This window comes from Salvia hispanica, chromosome 5 (genome assembly GCF_023119035.1).
Source record: "Salvia hispanica cultivar TCC Black 2014 chromosome 5, UniMelb_Shisp_WGS_1.0, whole genome shotgun sequence".
In the NCBI taxonomy this organism is placed as follows: domain Eukaryota; kingdom Viridiplantae; phylum Streptophyta; class Magnoliopsida; order Lamiales; family Lamiaceae; genus Salvia; species Salvia hispanica.
In genome coordinates, this window is record NC_062969.1 from 13,487,805 (window position 1) to 13,504,617 (window position 16,813).

The following is a 16,813-nucleotide window of genomic DNA, read 5'->3' on the forward strand; positions in this document are numbered from 1 at the left end:
CGAATTTCGTATCATGTATACCGCGGTATTTGAAAATTCATATCGTTCCTTACCGCAATCTTTGTAAGGTATCATACCATACCGAAAGTCACGGTATACCAAAACAACGGTATTTTCATATTTTTTCGGTACGATAAGACCGGTTTTTCGGTATTTCGGTATTTTTCCCAAATTCTCAGCTAGAATTGCTCGTTAATGCCTTCAAAATTTTGTTACTCTTTCCGGTCTACAAAAGATGTCACACTTCGCGAGACTCGAGATTTTAGAAGGTTTTATTTGTGGAGTCAAGTGGGGAGAGAAAATTTAATATTTATACTAATGTGAGAACTTTTTTAAAAATGACAATGTGACATCGTTAGTGGACAAACTAAAAGAAATGTGACATCTTTTATGGAAAGGAGGAAGTATTTTCTTTATTAAAAATTAATGTTTTTTCAGTTTATCATATGATATTATAATACATGTATTAAATTACATTTGCACAGTTTTGAAGTATTGAACTTTCAAACTCAATAGGAAGATATTTATCAAATGATTAGATTATAAAATTTTATCTTTAAATTATGGAAATTTAAGTGTCATATAAAAGTTATCACAATACAAAAGAGAAGAGATGAGATGGTAAGGGGAAAGAGAGAGAAAAAATTTGTCTTTATGTTTTGGGGTTCAGGGTAAAAACAGAAATTAAGGGTTTTTTTTTTAATTCATATACTTCAAGTGATATTTTCATAATTCCAAGATCTAAAATTTTAAAGTGAAATTTTTAGGGACCAAATCTAAAGTTCACTATTTAGTTAGTGAACTCCATATTTAGACTCTATACATGTATGATCAGTTTAATTATCAAGCAAAATACTAGGATTTTATAATGTCATTAAATTTTCCAACGGGCTCTGATGGATTTTGGTGAAGTCTACACACCATATTCGCTTTGGATTACTGGCGGAAAAGTTAGTCGGCAATTTTGTTGACGGTAGAATTTGTTGAAAACTTTTATATATATTCAAATTAATTGAAGAATTTTAGTTCGGGGTAATGTCGATCGTCTGAATGTGTTGTGAGTTTAAAAACACATCTCATTTCATTCAATTTGAATGGTTCCTGTATTTCATGAATGCACACAATATCCCTACAATCAGCACTGAATTTACAAGACTCCAAATCACATGAATTGGTTGTTATCAACATAATGAATCAAACCGGCCACATTCGACACCCAATTCACAGTGGTGCCAAAAAAAGAGTTCCCAAAACCAGAGATCTAATGCAAGAAGAGAAGATAATATGAGCAACGCTAGAGTTTGGTATCTATTTAATGGCCACTGAAAGATTTCAGCTATTTTCTTAAGGAGTGGGGGAGAGCTGCTTGTGAGATTCCTATTCTTTATGGACCACGCCGATCCACTGTACCTGGGAGGGACGAGATCGAACTCCTCCCGCAGCCTTCGTCCCAAGTCCGGCATGTGCCCTCCTCCGTACAGGACCGCAATCTTCTTGTTGCCTCCATCAATGGCTCTTCGAGCGCTCTGTAGCAGCTCTGTTCCTCTCGCCGATGATCACAGATGTCTCTTCCACATCAGCTGTTACCTGTGCAAACCTATAAACAGAGGGACTTATATGTAAAAGTATTAATTATAAGTAGTATACCTAAAATTTGATGTAACAGTAGGGAAATTGGACTTATATGTAACAGTAGGAAATTGGTCTCTAAAATCATGAACTTTGCTTAAAATTTGGTATTTCCTATGAACTTTGAAATTGGTATATAATATCACGAACTTTGCATTTTGTTTGGTATTTCCCGCGGCATGTTATTGCTATATTTGACTAACTTACGAGACTCTTTTTATCATACTTGGCACAATTAAATCAACGTGTTTTCAACGTGACTTTTTTTGCTACATGTTATGAACTTAAAAAGTGGTTTCAAATATTATAAAACATATCAAGGTTGCCTATGTTAAATAAGATTTTGATGAAAATATATTATTTGAGTGAGTTTGGGAAATACCAAACAAAATGCAAAGTTCGATATTATATACCAATTTCAAAGTTCATGGGAAATACCAAACTTTAGGCAAAGTTCATGATTTTAGAAACCAATTTCCCTTATAAGTAGTATATTCAATTAGGAAAACTTACTCAGATGTTAGCCTCTTTGCAAGGAATACTTTCATTGCTGCACCAAAATCGAGCCTGGACAAGGCTTCTACTTCTGGATATTCTGATTGGTTTCCGATATCCGCACAAACACCTCCTATGATGAGCAGACCAACAAGAGGCATTGGAACAACGCTGGGCGGCCCATAAAAGTTTGGACCTCCAAGGACCAAGATCCTCACGGGGCGGAGCAGGCTGCACCATAGCTTTTGTGGACTTGAGTGTCATATCTCTGGCAAATGTGAAGAAGCTTTCACCTTTTTCAAGCTGGATTCAGTCAGGTAAAAGACTACCAATCACTACATGAATACTTTTAAGATAAATAGGAAAGACATCAAAGAAAATGTCTGTTTCAGTGTTTTATGGAAGTATATTCCAGTGCTGAACTGAAACAATTTCAATGTATATATACCATCAACCAAGGTATACATATAATTTATTCAACTCTTTTAAGTGTAGAAGGAAATCTAGCACATTAGGACTCTGGCATCTACAATTTACAGCTCAAAAAAGTATTGGCAACAAGTAGCTATTGCTATTACTATAGCTTTTTCCATCATTTAGTTATTTTTACATTGAACAATGAAGGTTATGAGCAACACAATTTAGTTGAGGATGATATTAGGATAGAATTATACCTGAAGCAATTTAAAAGTTTCTAAGTCAAGATCTGCATGATACCAATTATCTGCCTGGTAGTCAAGACAATCTAATTGAAAGTCAAGCATAAGCAACTTGGCCATTTGTCGTTGAATGCATCCAATAATATTAAATCCCCGTGAGTTTGAGCTCGTAAGTTTCTTCCTAGGCCGGGGCTCCTTCTGTTTTCTAGACTTTCTCTGCTAGCAACCATCTCATAAAGAACACAATCATATCCCTCCAGTTCTTTCTGTAGGGTTGCAAAGTACCTACAAAAACATTTAGTTTAGAGTTTCTTATGCACACAACAATGAGGACGTTGGCACGAGAAACAAATTATAACTGTGCATATCTGTTTACTCACTGACCCATTTAATACATTATTTTTAAATTCCAATTTCAGAATAGATTCAAAGATTACATGAAAATGGGGTATAAATTGAACTGCAACCACTAAACAATGTTAGAATAGTGAAACGAAGTGGAAGATAATGATGAAGCCTGTATCTGATTCTGACTTAATTATATAATGAATGCTTTTAGAGTTGCTCATATTTGACAATTGAGTTGAAGGGCAGGCTTGAAATTTATCATTTCTGAAACTTGAACAATTGAGCATTGAAAATTTAACAGAAATTAAAAAACTTACTCCTTATCAGCAATATGAATCGTGGAGACCAAATCCACCTACAGAGCAAAAAAAATAACCAAAAACAGCTATGAGAAGAAGATTGGGGGTAGGGGAAGAAAAGATAAGAAGAAATTATACTCGGAGAAACGGTTGAAGAAGGGAGAAGGGGAACTTCTTGCGGTAGGTGAGAAGAGCGGTTTGCAATTGGGCGTGGTCATCCCTCTTAAACCTCATGAAATCGGCGATGGAGTTATTCTGCAGAAATTGGTCGGCGGAGGCATCGTCTATCTTGGCGGAGAGCCTGAGGCGTCTGGAGGGACGATGGAAGTCGGAAGTGGAAGTAGATTGGAAAGAGCATGTTAATTTAGGGGATGTTATCGCCACAGAGCTATGGAGCATCTCTCTCTCTCACTTTCTTTCTCTCTCGGTTGTGTCGTGTGGGAAGAGATGATGAATTTCTGGAGCTCAAGTTTACACCTCCTATCCCAAATAACAAAAAATCTTGTTATGTTTATTATGCTTACAAACTTACTTTTACGGCATCTACAATGGCGGCTAGTCTGATTCGCGCTATTTACCAATTACCATAAGACCTATCGCATTTCAGAGAAAATAAGGAAGTTGCTACCGCTTTATGCATGGCCGATCGGCCAAATGTATTTTTTATTTTTTTATTTTTTGAAAATTTTTGAAACACTATATATACGCGATTTTAGTTATTTTCATTTCACTACTTGTTTTAACGAGTTTTTTATTATGTACCTTTTTTATCTATGTACCTTTTTTATAAATGAAATGAATGAATTTTTCCATAATGTCCGTAAATTCATCATTATCGTAAATTTAATTCGTAAATGTAGTTGTTTTTAATTATTTTTACTCGGCTAACTGTGGCCGCTTACAAGTTTATTTGCTTAAAATGAGATGGGCAGGGTGGATTTTAGCATGAATGACGGCGCGATGAGAGAGATGCTGGCGAGCATCCATTAATGGCTTTAGCGCCTACAAGCCACCACTTCTCCCCGCCACGCTCATCGCACTAAAATTCCACCCGCCACATCATCATTTTAAGCAAGACTAGCCACAGACCAAATTTAGCGAATAAAACAATTCAAAAACAACTACATTTACTAATTAAATTTACGATAAATTACTAATTCAATTTACGAGACATATACAGAAAATTCATTCATTTCATTTAAATAACAAAAAGGTACATAGATAAAAAAGTACGTAATAGAAAAATCAGCTTCCACACACGAGCCCCGCCTCTCTACTCCTCATCGCCGTCCCGTCGCCGTTGCCGCCGCCACCCGGACCTCCACATCGGTGGCATCTCGAGCCCGCGCTCGAGTCCCCCATCTCGTGCCCTCGTGGCATCCAAATCGACCCGCATGCTCTCGAGCATCGAGTGAAGAAACCTCTTCTCCGTGGGGTCGGGCTGTGGCCCTCCAATCTTGGAAGAGCTTGTACATCCGTTCTCCGTTTTTGAAGCGAGAATAAGGTGTACGCGGGGGGGGTGCGGATCGGACCTCCGGGGCGATAAGGGAGGATCCTCGATACCTGTTGCGCCCGCTTTTTGACCAACCGGGCGATGCGCGAGCAAACGATGAAGGGGACGAAAACTCCCCAGCATCCGGGGAGGTCGTGAAACCGCGCCGCGCGCCGTAATCGCGGAAGAGTTCGCCTTCTGCTCGACCACCTAGCGCGACCCCCGTCCGAACTTCTGAGTCCTTCGCCACGATAGCGCCTGGAAGGTGAACTCTTATAAACCCCGCTTGGGGAACCGACTCTCCGCTATCCTCCTAGCCCTCCTCAACTGGCCCACCCGCATCATGCGGAGGGCATTGGCGTACAACCCCGAAAATCGGCCGACCGCGGCCCTCGATGCGTTCCCACCCTTCCGGCACTCTCACCGGTGTAGTCCTTTCCGTGCGGGCGCTCCTCTAGTAGTCGCTCTAATCTTAGCCCACATGTGACGATCCGCTGGTTGTTCGCAACCACGGATCGCCGCAAACCGACAACACGCCTTGGCCGGTGACGTACTCCTCTTCCGTCCACTTCCTCCGTGTGGTGGTCGTCGCAACCGGCCGCGACGACTCCCGACCACCTTGCTCTTTTCTTCTTCGGCGCGGCCCGACCCTACTTCCCTCGGCTGAACGGCGTTGTCCGCCCCCCGATATCGATCCTCGCCATGTAATGAGAAACGGTCATCCCGTGAACCGCGTCTCCACCGGGTCGATGTGAGACGAGCCGTCAAAAAGGTCAAGTGGGACGATAGACCGTCCCCGACCCCGCACCCGGCCGCATCCCGCCCCGCCATACCGAGATCATCCCTATCATCTCGTTGTATCATCGCGGCGTCATCTTCGTCCTACCTCCCCACCCCGGCATTGCCCCCACCGCCGGCCGACCCCGCCGGCATCGCCGCCCGCCCGCATCAATCCCATCAACCGTTACCAAGGGCACATGTTGTACCCCCGCCCATCCGGCCGCGCCACCGGGCCACCGCCCATCTCCGCCCTATCCAAACCCAACGGTACGCGGAGTCCGAGACCCGCTCGTCGCCGGACGGACTTCGTTGTTGATGTCCATCGCTCGATGTTGCTCTGTGCGAAGTTAGAGAGAAAGAAAACTCGTAAAACAAGTGGTGCAAATGAAAATGAAACTAAAATCGCGTATATATAGTGTTTCAAAAAATTTGAAAAAATAAAAATAAAAAATTGCGCTGGCCGATCGCTCACCGATCGGCACACCACAATGGCGGCCAACTCATCGACCGCCTAGAAACTGGCGCGTCGCCGGTTTTTTCGCCGAAGTCTGGTCGACATAATGGTTCGGCATGACGCTAGCCGCCATTGTGGATGCTCTTACAGCTAATCAATCACGAATTTAATTCTCAATCCCTCATTTAAAAATTATCAAATCATAGATTAGTTCAGCGATGCCCTTGCCCCAATCCATATATCTATGTTGTATGAATGGGAAGCATGGCGTATCCGAGATTTTCGATATGGGGTGCAAAAATAGTAACCAGTTAAAATTTCTATAGTTGACTAATTTTTTTTTGTTTTGTTTATTGTTATGTTTTTTGAAGTGTTCTATTTTTTACAAAAAAAAATCTTTATCTTCAATTTTTTTATGGGAAAACATCATTTTCAATAATAATAAATTATTTTATAGTATCACGTAAATTATATATTTGAAATATATGTATTCATATTTTGTAAGTATTTTATAGATATGAATATAACGAGGGGATGTATTCACATCCTTACACTAAATATTGCTTAAACACAAAACAAATTCCAAGCCCTTGATCTTTTCTATCTAATGGACGGTTTTTATGCCATGTGTGATTAATAAAAATATTAAAATAATTCGAAAAGGTTAGTTTAGGAGATTAAAATTGCAGTTATTCACTCCCTTGATTATCTCAATCCTAGTTTAACGCATACCATGATGTTATTTCCTTAATTATTTATCATCTAAAAAGATATACTTTATCAATTTAGATTATAAAGGTAACCATTCAGATTAGTTATATACATTCAGTCTGTCTTCTTCTATTCATTTTATCAAACTGCATTCTCAATTCAATCTACATCATTGTCGGAACTCTCAAATCAATCTCTTTTTCTTCAATCCATTACATAATTTTTAAAATTAACTTCAAGATTAGTTGCTTTAATTAGATTATTTACGGCTTTTATACATTTCAAATGTAGATTTCAATAAAGAATTTCTTTCATTTAGCCGTTCTTATCATATAAAAATAAATTTATACACACTATATTCGTACATTAAAGAAATAAATTCAACTACATTAAGTCAAACATGAACTTTGATGTCTGAGTTGTAGTACCCACTCACAAACGAAACCATCAACAAGAGCAGAGAGCTTAAATCTTTTCCCCTGGGGTTTAGCAATCCATGGGGTTAGAGTATAGTACCACCACATGCATTGAATTCCATTTTTGAGTGTTTAGATTTCATACGATATAATGTACGAAAGTTGGCCTTTAATGTACATGTGTCATACTAAATAATGACTGAAGGATTTCATCGTTTTGACTAGAGTTGAAACCATACCCTTGAGTTTAGTAATCCATAGGGGCGGGTGAATCGCCACAAACAAACCATCACCAAATGGGAGGGAGTTGAATCTTTCCCCCTGGGTTTATCAATCCATGAGCTAGGGTATAGAACCACCACATGAAGTTTGTTTCTGTGGCGTTTTTGACATCTACATTATTTAGTACTAGATGATTACATTATTAATGAATTTTCGTACATTATTCACTAGTGAATGACTACATTATGTATGTATTTTATGTACATCATTAGTTTACGCTGTGAATGTACACATTATTTACTATTGAATGACTACATTATTTATGAAATTTTCGTAATTATTTATAAGTGAATGACTACATTATTATGACTTGTATGTACATCTTCCAATTATTCTATTACAATGGTACATTACTATTCAAGTTGTACATTATTGTTCCCTATATGTACATTGCCACCATACTTAATAAATAATATATGCATTTTAATATAATTAATGTACTATTCATACAAAGAATGTATAATTATACAATGCACACAAAGTTATCATTAATGTACAAAAGTCAAATTGTTTATTAAAACATAAATATCATAAACAATGTAAACATGAATATTATAAACAATGTAAACGCTTATCAAGAGCTTCAACTTCCTATCCACAACCATTTCCCCTCTAAATTTGGGGTTTGAATAAAGTGGAATGTCTCATCAAAGTCATCATCGAAGTCGGTCATTTCCACTTTGATTCTAATAAGACAAGCTACATTTATTAGTCTAGAGATGTAAATTGAATATCTAATAACCAAAGCATCAATGCGAATAAAGATTGTACAGATCAAAAAAATCGGGGAAATATGATGCTTCAAATTGGAAGACTTGTAAAGCATAAAATTGAATAATGTATCAATGGATAAGTAATCAATGTACAAATTAAATCCTTACACATGTAAAATTTACTTATTATTACACATAAAACATTAAAGGGCCTCTTTTTGTATAGTTTTTACGAGTTAAACCCAAAAAACACACAAAAAAATATGAAACTCAAGAAAAGGTGGCTGCATCTACCCCGGGTTTGTTAAACCTTTAGAAATGATTCAAACCCCTCCCCTTTTTGGTGATAGATTCGTTTTGTGGGGTGGGTACTACAACCTAGCCCCATGGATTGCAAAAACCCAAAGGGTATGGATTCAACTCCCCAAACATTAAATCCTTACAAAGTACATCATTAGCATTAAAAAACATTAAAGGTAAATTTTCTAAATTTTTTACGGATGAAACCAACACACAAAAAAACAATGAAATTTTATTAAAATAATGTACATAATAGCCTAGATAATGTATCACATAGGGAGTAAAATATAATGAGATAATGTACACTTAAAAAACGTATAATGTACAAAATTTTATTTTGTATTGATGCACAATTACAAATGAATATTCAGTTTTAAACCACCAATTTATCGTTTCAAGAATAAATTTTTAAAAGGCAACCCGAAAATTTATAATGGGTTTGTTATTGTCAACAAAATGAACAAAAAATTACCCAATGTAGATTTATCATCAAGAGACATCAAAAACAAAAGTTTCCCAAATATGAAGCAAAATTTTTAGTAGTTCCTGAGGTAGATTTATCATCAAAACATTAAAATTTGATAAAAAAAATCGAAGAAATCCCCAATAAAAGAAAATCAAAAAACATCCGAAGAAAATTGGGAGCGCAAAAATACGACAATCACCAAGAAAAACATCAAAATTGAAAAACCCAAATATTTTGGGATTTGGGAAATTTACCAGAAACCGACTTTTTATACAACCCTCGAATAAAGGTTCACCAAAACAAAAAATCATATTTACACCAAAGAACCCCCAAGTTGGTCTACTATTGAAATAATGAAAACCTTTTAGTCTTGATGACGGCTAAAAATGGCGGTTTTTTGGTTTTGTTTTAGATTTGGCAACCGGGTTTTGGGGGAGGGTTAAATTTTGGGGGGAAGAGAGACCCCGGAATTAAAAATAAGGGAGAGAGGAGAAAAGGGGGTTGTGAAATCGCCCTCAAATTAATTCCGAAAATTTCAAACCCAGTTTTAAACCCGCTTTTCTTTTTTTGTGTGATCCCAAATTTGCCCCAATAATGTACGAAAATGGTTTTAATAATGTAGTCTGATTTAAATCCCATCCATCCAATCCATCAATCCTAGGGTTTAAATTTGTTTTGTGTTAAACACAAAAGGGGGTGTAAGGACCTTAATGCACCCCATTAATGAGGGGGTTATTTTATAAATATATTACATTATTATACTTATTTCAATTTAGTATATATTGATTTTTTTTTAAAACTATTAAAAAAATATAGTAACTTTATATTAGTCATATGATTTCGAAAATGAGTAAGGGGAAAAAATTGAAAGAATACAAAGCAAAAATAAAATTAAACTTGGAGTATTTGAACGAAAAAAAATTAAATCCAATGAGGGTGATATAGATTAAAACAAAGTAAATTTGGAGAAGAGAAAGTTAGAGAAAAAAAGGAAAATTTGGGTTGGCTCCCAAGAAGGAGGAACACAGGCCATGGAAAAAAGACCATGCTTAAGTACCACGGGGCCAAGGGGGAGTTTGTTAAATTAGGAAGTACATATAGTATTAAAGAACAAACTTTGGGGGGGTACAATTGACCCCTTGTTCTCATGTGATACGCCAGGGGGAAGATAAAAATATTAATGTAAAAAGATTAAAGATTTTTACTATTCCCGAATAAGAGCTTAAATTACAAGACTTTTTGATAGAGTATAAAATAGAAGACAAATCCAATGTAAATATGGTAGTATAAAATGTCTACATTCAAATTCAAATAAAATTTTGAACAAATACATAAAATTCTATAGATTGTAACCCAACTTGAATACATTCTAACATGTATTAACGCGGTTGGCCTTAACCCATCCCATCCCATCCCGCCCCTCGGGGCGAAATGGTGAATTGTTGTCTTTTGTGGGTGTCCGGAAAGGTCCTTGGATAAAGTTTTAATACCCCATCCTTTCATAAAAAGTAGACTAGTTTAACAATATGAGGCAAAAAAATTAGACTAAGTCAATATGAAATTTTTTCACAAATAATAATCCTACATAATATTTATAATATGGATAAGCTTAACTTTTCACCCCTTTTTTCCCCTCTTTACTTTCTAATTATAGATTAAAACTGGGTTAATAACTTTGTCTTTTTTTTAGAGGGAGAAAAAATATTAAAAAAAAAGTGTATGAATAACGAAGGGGTTTAAATGTTCTAAATTGAACTCATTTGAATCACTAATGAGTTGCCCCCTCCCACCCTTTTACATAATTTCTTGAAATAAATTTAAAATTTAAAATAAATAATCAACACGTAAGTAAAAACACACATATTTTAAAAAATGATTTAAAAAAAAAATTTATCAAAAATTTGAAAATATTCTAAACCGTAGGAACCCTCCAACTCTATATATTATACATTTATCTACATGCAAAAATGATGAGGAAGAGAAGGTTCCCAAAAACGCGCGCCGCCGAACCCGATGATACGTGCTCCCTACGACTCACGTCAATCAAAAGCTTACCGATATCTTATTCTAAAATAATAGTGGTTTATATGACCCCAACTCGTGTATATAAACCTTACCTTTAATTCCACGATACAAATATCAAAACACATTCCTTCACCAACATATAACCATAAGCAATAAATATCATAAATAATTTCATATCCATATGATGCCTTTCTGTTCTTCTTTATTATTCGGACAAATCAGCCTGTATCTCGCCTGGATTTCCATTGTATACGACCCAAGGTCCTTATTATTTGGCCTTTCCACAAGGCCCTCTTTGTATTTTGACCTTTCACTAAGGCCCTCTTTGTATATTTTCTTGACTTGAGGTCATTATCATTGAATATGACCCGTAAACCCAAACCCAAGGCAGATCACATATCCTCTTTAACCCAATGATTGTAGTCTTTCTAATGCCATATAAAATATATCAATTTACATTCATAACCACATTCACCGTTTAACTAATCTATTTGGATTATGCTCATATATCTACACGTGTGGCTATAATATAAATCCTTATCCCTAATTTCATAGTCATGCACAAATATAGATATTATATATATGTAGTTACGTGTATATTGTATCACATGCACACCCTTAAATTAAGTTCTTAATTATTAAAGTAATATAATTATATATATAATATATATATATATATAATAGGTCGTTAAGTTGAGATTATTTAGCTAAATTAAAAAATAAATGCAATAGGCCACTAATCCACAAGATTAAAAAAATGTCAACAAATACCACATTATGTCAACAAGGGGGTATAATTGTCTTTTTATTAAATTGTGTTTGAAATCATTTTCTAAAATTCTTCAAAAACTTTAGCGAAAGTCTTCAAATCTTCAAATCTTCAACATTCATATCATCAAATCTTCAAATCTTCAACATTCAAATCTTTAAATTTTTAAATCTTCAACATTCAAATCTTCAACATTCTTCAAATCTCTTCAACATTCATATCTTCAAATCTTCAACATTCAAATCTTCAACATTCTTCAAATCTCTTCAACATTCAAATCTTCAAATCTTCAACATTCAAATCTTCAAATCTTCAAATCTTCAACATTCAAATCTTCAACATTCAAATCTTCAAATCTTCAACATTCAAATCTTCAAATCTTCAATTCTTCAACATTCAATTAATTTTTAAAAAAAATTAATTTTTTTTTTCAATTTTTCAATTTTTTTTTTATGTCAACTACATAGTTGTTGACATTTGATGTGTAGTTGTTGACATTTGATTTTAGTTGACATGGATTGTACACATAGTTGACATTATAGGGTGTGCGTTGATATGATATGGTTTCGACTGAGTTGAATGACTTGTACGTGTAGTTGAATGGCTTGTAAGTGTAGTTGACATGGCTTGTACTTTAGTTGACATGGCTTGAAAATGTAGTTGACATGACTTATAATTGTTGACATGGCTTGTACTGTAGTTGACATGACTTATAATTGTTGACATGGCTTGTACGTGTAGTTGAAGACTTGAAAGTGGGTAGCCGAATATTATATACCGTATTTGACATGACTTGTATGTGGAGTTGACGATATGTACTGAGTTCTTTGACTTATACATGTAGTTGACATTATATGTGCTTAGTTGACAAAAAAAAAAGAGATAGCTAAATCTTGAATCTAACTCTTAGCAACTAATTACCAATTGGGGAATATCACTAAACACCTAGATTATTATGATTAACCTAGATTTTTTTGTTCTCATTTCTTTTCACCACTTACTTTCATCAATAAACATGAATAAACCCCGGGTCAATTCAAACATCGCGAGCTTCCACCAACATACACAAAATCTATTAGTCAATTAAAAAATTTAACAATTTCGACATGAGGATTCAATATCTCACAAATCTTATTGTTCCAATTTTTAGATCTACAAATTCCAATTCATGAAAAATGAGTAAAATTGCAATCTCACTACAAAATCCAACAAAGAGGAAATCAATGTTGTCGGCGAGGAGCTCTCCCGGGATCCATCTCGAGATCGGGCAAAACGTGCCGCCCTTTATTCAGGAAGAGATGTAAATCAATGCTATCGAAGGTAATGACGCCTAAGAAATCGGGCAACTCAAGATGGCCCATCGAGAAGTTTTCTTCCATTTCGCCTTTTATATCGGAGGCAAACACCTTCACCTTCATTGCAAAATGTCAACAACTAAATGTGATACATTTATAGCACATTCATTTGAAGATAAATGTGATTAAAAAAGAAAAGTTTCAAAAAATCTCATCAAATTTTATTACAAAAATAATCCAATTGAGCTTTTTTCAAACACACTTAACAAAATCAAAGAATCACCAATAGCTAGTATACTATCCAAAAAAGATGAAGCAAACACCTTCAGTATACATTGCAAAAAAGGCTTACCATTTATATGCTTAAAAAAGTTTCATTTCTAGTGCCCTTCATTCTCTCTTGTAAAACCAATGCCAAAAGCAAATGGGTCATTGGTTCATTTGCAACGCTCAAACTGGTTTACTATGTGATAACTGTAACCTATTACAATTGAAATAACCTTAATAACTAATAATGAAAATGCAAAAGCCATGCTTTTAAACACATATCACAAGGAAGCACAAGCTTCACCCAAATTCAATGGCTAAATTACGAGTATAATTGACTTGACATGGCCATAAATACACCTATGGTGTATTATTAGTGTACATTTATAGGTGAAAATGTACTAGTTTAATCTAATACATGAAAAATATACCTTGTAATTTTCACCCAATTTCACATTCACCACATTTCTTGGGTTAATAAACATTAATCTAATAAATTCATTTATATTTATTCACTAATACTAATATTGAAAAATATCAATTACATAACACCACATTTATTGGTAAAGTAATTGTTGGCAATTTTGTTTCCATTTCACCATGGAAACAACACCCATGAATGTATAAAATCAGATAAAAGCAATTTGATGATTTCATATCACCGAAATTGGTTCAAAAGCGATAATGTGAATCAAAGCACAAATTCCAAAATTATGAAATCATCACACGAACAAATTGGGCAAGAAATTAGTTATCTTTCAATACTCAATTCAGACAATATTTCATACATTTCTTCGAAAATCAACCAAATAAAAAGGCGTAAACTGAGGTTAGAAAAAGGCAATCACGATTACCGAATAGCAACGCTAAGAGAACGGTGGTTCCATTCAATTTCGCGAAGATGAGCACCGTTTGATATTTCTCCGCGGCGAGATTCAATCCACATCGAAACCGCCACCAACCGAACTTAATTCAACCACATCGTCCCCTGCGCCTCACAAAAGGGGCTTCGCGGAGCCGGCGATAGGTTTTACCTCGAACAACGCGTCTGAGGGGCAAGACGAGAGGAGGGGATGGCAAGGACCACGGTGGTCAAGGAGGCGAGACGTTTGCCGGGGCCGGTCGGAGGCAGAAACTCACACCTCACCTTTCGAAAAAACTATCCCTCCTCTCCACCTTAACAAGCAAACCTCGAAGATTCAAATTTGGGAAAAACCCTACCAAAAAAATCTCATAGATCCGGCATCTAAAGGCTAGAAAATCACGCGATTAACGTCGTGCTAACGCGGCTTTTCACTTGGGCGATTTGCCGAGACCTGTATAGTGGCAGCCACGATCTAATCTGAGCACCGTGAAGGGGAAAAATCAGAAATCGACAATCTGATAAGTTTTACTTCGAGGATATCTCGGCGAATCGACGATCTGAGGAGTTTGCAAATTCTGATTTTGTGAAGAATAGCGTTGAGGAAGGAGATTCTGATTTCGTGAAGAATAGCGTTGAGAAACCGAAGGAGAAAATCAAAATCGCGTTTGGATGACAAATTCCCATTATGCCCTTTCATAATTAATTAATCCTCAAATAAATTTCATGTGGCAAAATCTGGACCACTCATTTAATAGAAATGAGTGGCTGATATTGCATCTCATTTCTCATTTATCCTAAAAAATCTCATTTGATCACCACCCTATATATATATATATAGGGTTTTGATCTATGAAGACCAGATTTAAATACAGAAATGCAGAACACGGTCATACATAAGACATTTTTAGGTCATAGTTAGTTTATTTTTAGGTCATGCTAACAAAGCATGACCTAAAATAATCTTAACATGACATAAACACAAATCTTATAATATGACCTAAAACTACTTAATTATGACATTCCGTGTTTTGGATTAATTATTGACCATTAGATCATCTAATCCTAGGGCCAAGATTTGGGCTGCATTTCTGGATTTAAATGCATACTTGTTTTGATCATCTCCATATATATATATATATATGGATGTATTAAGATGACAACCCTCTTTATTGTAACATCATACCACCATTTTAGGCCATTGGATCTGAAAATCGTGTGCTTGTCATGCTACCACGTGTAAAAACACGGAGGGGTAAAATAGGAAATTTTTAATTTTTACGTTACCCAGATTGCAGATGTTGTTCATTAAATATTACAGTCTTACCACAACAATATGTACAGTTTACCCTGCAGCTACTGCAATATCTAATACGAGTAGACTGCAATATCTAATACTGTACACTTGCAAACCCGTGTTTTTTCACGAAACTTAATCCTAGGCGTCCATAGATGAGATCTAACGGACTATATTGGTGGTATGGTGTTATCCTATCTATGGTGGCACCATAGTGCACCCCTATATATATATATATATATATATATATATATAGGGATGTATTCAGGTCAGAACGCTAAGTATAAGTAAAACTCAAAACACTTGCAGTCCATTGGATCATATGATCTAATGGTTAGATTAATGCCACGTGTCATCTAATAATGTAGAATTTTAGACTAATAATGTAGCTCGGATAATAATGTAGCATTTTAGTTTAATAATGTAGCATTTTAGTTTAGAAATGTACAGTTTTAGTCTTACAATGTACATTTCTAGTCTAATAATGTACCTCGCCTAATAATGTAGATTTTTAGTATCATAATGTAACAAATCACAGCCATCCAATCTAATGATCCAAGGGCTGTGATTTGTCTATGTTTTTAAGCTAAGATCTTTTTGTAAGGACCCTAACTAACACCTTTATATATATATATATATATATATATATATATATATATATATATATATATATATAGGGATGTGATCAAATGAAAACTCCCAAATCACATGGTAACTCTATAATCAAATCTGGACCACACATATTTGATAATCTTGTGGTTGAGATTCAAACTTAGATTTACTTATAAAAAAGGCGCAGAGGGGTAAAAATGTAATTTCCTCATTTAATTTCTGAATTCTACTCCAAACGCGCGAATCACGCTTTCATTCTTTTTGAACTCAATTCTCTCCTTCATCTTCATCTTCACAATTAAGATCGATTCTCTCATCTTCATCTTCCATATTTCTCGCCTATTTTATTTCAACATCTCCAGATTTTCTTCGATTTGTTTCATTATTCCGTATTCTCCAGATTTTGTTTCCATAATTGTGATCGGGAAGATGTTTTCAATTTTGCGTTCTTATTTTCATTGATTACCTCTTCAATTGCTGTGAAAATTTGCTTCGATGGAATCTGTAGCAAATAACGAAGGTAACAATCATTATCTATTACTTAGCTTATTGATTGTGTTCATATTCATGTATTGAATTTGATTTTAGATTAATATTAGTTGTTGATTGGTTTATGTTTCTGATGTACTGAAATTCTTATTT

The 16,813-nt window shown here is 35.4% G+C and overlaps 1 pseudogene; it reads right to left on the reverse strand.

Moving 5' to 3' along the window:
* Nucleotides 1-1,079: 1,079 nt before the first annotated feature.
* LOC125190367 lies at nucleotides 1,080-3,861 on the reverse strand (annotated as a pseudogene).
* Between the last annotated feature and the right edge of the window lie 12,952 nt (nucleotides 3,862-16,813).